The 3,468-nt window shown below is 43.9% G+C and overlaps 1 protein-coding gene across 1 annotated transcript in view; it reads right to left on the bottom strand.

The window, feature by feature from the left end:
• The window catches only part of c18h3orf33 (c18h3orf33 homolog (H. sapiens)), a 466,419-nt gene that overhangs the window by 220,683 nt on the left and 242,268 nt on the right, over positions 1-3,468 (bottom strand). The gene's annotated exons all lie outside the window — the stretch shown is intronic.

The following is a 3,468-nucleotide window of genomic DNA, read 5'->3' as shown; positions in this document are numbered from 1 at the left end:
CCTGATGTGAAGTTTTGGTTGTTTGTTCATATGCGACGTTCAGTTTTTAACAGTTGACAACAACTGACCAAATTTGCCTCTGACCTTTCTAATCACAACCGGTGGTTATCTAACAATTCACATGACATCGCTGCATGGGCGGAGCCAACGTGAAAATGAAAATAGAGACTGATCCTTTGTTCATCTAGTCGAGTTGAAAACACAATATTGACGGCATTCAGAGGAAAAAGTCAGTGCTAGACAAAGCTGGTCTTTTCATCAGAGAAGTGAAAGGGAATTAAGTCAGACGCTACTAAACATTTCACGGCAGGGATTTAACTGTTACAGAATGGTTCACTCTTATCAACCAACACAGGAATTAGATATGATTATTCTTTAAGCTTGTTCTCTTTTGCTCTCTTAACCGGCACCATTCTCTCTCTTGCCCTTTCTCTCCAGAGGACTCTGGGTTCCTAAGCTCCATGCTTAATGAATCCCAGGGTACTAGAAAGAGAAGGGAGCCGGCCAGATCACATGCTACCCAACCCCTACTCCAACCCTTCTTTTCGTTTCTCTCTCCGAACTATACACATCTTCGCACTTGTGTCATGATGAGTCATTTTGATTGAACTGAGTCACAGTGCATCATCAGTTTGCTCGACAAACAGCTCTGGAACCCGTACAAAAGCCAGGTGCTGTTTGTCTTTCCATTGTGGAATTATCACTGGCTCCTATCGTTTTGTGTCCTGGGGGCTGGAACAACTGAAGTGGATTGTGGGGGGGTAAAGGACAGTCAGCAGAGAGAAGGCAAGACTGGTCTCCCCTCAAGGGAAGGCTCTGATTACAACCTGCTGTGATATGACCCTGTAAACAGGAATCGGCAGTGAGGTCTGTTACCCTTCCTCTCTCCCCACTAACCGTTCCCTTTCTCCCAGCTTCCGCCTGACCTTTCTCCCCTAAAGCCTGTGTTTCTAAAGGCGAGAGCTGCAATCAAAGACGTGAGCCCTTGGGCACAGCTTTTGACTAACTCACCAGTGGATGACAAGAAGCAATCGCTCTCTTCTCCTTACCAGATTGCTAAATAATTGCTAAATCTCGCATCGGAGAGAGACATATTTGTTTAAGGTGTGTCTGGAAGAGACAGGCAAAGAATGTGCGTGATTTCAGATGTTTGACTTCTTATGCTGATTTCAAATATTTGACTTCTTGTTTGCTTCTTAGAGGAGGGTTAGGCTCGGGGGAACCAGAGAGAGCTCACAGAGAGCTCTATGATGCTCGAATCCCCGTATTTCCTGCTCAACCCAGTTCCATATTGCTCCAATGACGCCCAGCTGCAACCAATGAACATTCCAGCTCACTTTTTTTTATCATTTCAAATTTCTGCCATAAGCCCTTAAGAGCAACAGGGACACGGCCCAAATATGGGAAGGAGATTGTGCCCTGAACTTAGTGTGACCTTAAAACCAGCCCTTCTCTGCATGACCTCTGCTTTCTGCCCTGAAGAAGGAGGCTTTAATAACAGCCAGTTTTCCATGCATGGTCAAGCTTAGGATTTTCCTCCTGGATTTCTTCTTTGCACGCTTCCAGTTCATCTCGTTTATCTAGCACCCTTCTCCTCCTGTTTTATCTCTTTTTCGTCTTGTGGGGAAAGAGCATTCTGAAGGGCTTGGCGGTTTGACGGAGCAATCAAGTCATTCATTCACTTTTCTTTAGGGCTTCTTTTATTGGATTTTAGAGTAGGTCATGAAGCAGATACGGGGAGCAGGGAGTTTAGAACCAATGCTATCAAGGAACGGACTCATTTGCAGGGCAGAAACTTGATAGGAGTCTAAATTGGACTGACGAATATATAGCGGCTCTATCCAGAGGCCAACAGGTTATCAAGTACCTCTAAGTCCAGAGCTCTGCTTTATGCTGATAGCTCACTTACTCACGCTTCAGTAAATCTTGGCTGTTGTGGAAGACATGTGAATGAATGGCTCACTCAGTAAGTTAGCTGTCCTGAAACATTATTACATTCATGATGATTATTTAGTACTGTTTCAACTTCTATTGGCAGATTGTGGAGTCTGTGCTTTCAGTTGGTTCTGTACTCTCATAAAATCTCCATCTGGAGGATTAGGGTGGGAGGCGAGGCAAGTCGAGGACAGGGGGAAGAATGGAGAACAGGAAAGAGGTGGATAAGAGAGGCTCATTGATAGTGTATACAGGTGGAGCAAAAGTGAGGAGGCTAAAGAGATCTCAGCCTGTTTAATGCCTGATGGATTTGAACACGCATACATCTCGTGAGCGAAACTAAACGCTTTTATGATCACATAAGAATTTAGTTTCATTCTGAGGGTCTTCTACTGGGCCTCTACCCAGAAAGCCGTAATTTCACTGTCTAGAGATTAACTAGACCCGATATATAGTCCGTCTATGAGTAACCCACTTCAAGCCAAAATAACCTTGAATGTGGTTACATGTCGTTTTTGCCAAAATAACTTGCGAAATGTATGATATTCCATCATGTAAGCAAAGTCAACAGTGATTACAAGGTGTTTGGTTTCATTTCTTCACTCATTTCATTTCTTTGTTATCTAATTGATGACTAGTCTACTCTTGGGCTATGGTCTATTACATTTTCACTGACAGCCCAAATTTTGCCCAGTTTTAGCCTAGACGTCTAGGCTGTGTTTGGAAGGATATTAGACGTCTTTTAAACGCGCTGGGTACTGTCCTGTCATGTTATTTGCTCCCTTATGTCTGAAGCTCTAAGCAGGCCAAATGCAACGACAAAGGGAAAAAAATACCATAAAACAAATTTTTTTTTTTAAAAGAGGCATCGTCATGAGCACTTGGTTCATGGTTGGGCAGGGTTGTTGGTTGTGACAAGCCCCCCGGTAACATTTCCCTGACTGGAGCAATGGGAGGTTCTGGAATATGCTGGATGCCCAGAGGAAGGGTATGAAAGAGGAGGGAGGTGTAAAGCCAGGGGCAGCGTACGTGCCGCACAGCTTGAGACTGGTGCTGGAGGTGGAGACGAAAGGAACAGGATGCTGAGCCCTACAGGAATGCATACGCCCCGCCAGTGTGTGCATAACACTCATCCCTCCCGCCCATGACCATGCTGGAACAGAGAGAGAGAGAGAGAGATAGACCAGGAGAAAGAAAAAAGATGGACACTGAGAGGAAAGGATCAGGGCGGAACTGCATTTTGGAGCATCTCTCGTAAAAGGAAATGATCTCTGCAGATAAAACTGCAGGGTAGAGTCGACTTTTGCATCACAGTTTCTGGTTATCACAAGAATCAGGGCTGATCAACATGCCACCAATGTGATTCATTGCATTTAAAAAAAAAACTAAAAAAAAACATTACGCTTTGCAGGATGAACTTGATTCACACGTGTGAATTAAACTGCCACATGAAAACACATTTACTACTGACACACTAAACACACACAAAATAAATAATTTGGAAATGCACATCTGTGTAAATATAAACTCTTT

This window comes from Leuciscus leuciscus, assembly GCF_965113295.1.
Source record: "Leuciscus leuciscus genome assembly, chromosome: 10".
NCBI lineage: Eukaryota > Metazoa > Chordata > Actinopteri > Cypriniformes > Leuciscidae > Leuciscus > Leuciscus leuciscus.
This window is presented reverse-complemented; position numbering and strand designations above follow the sequence as displayed.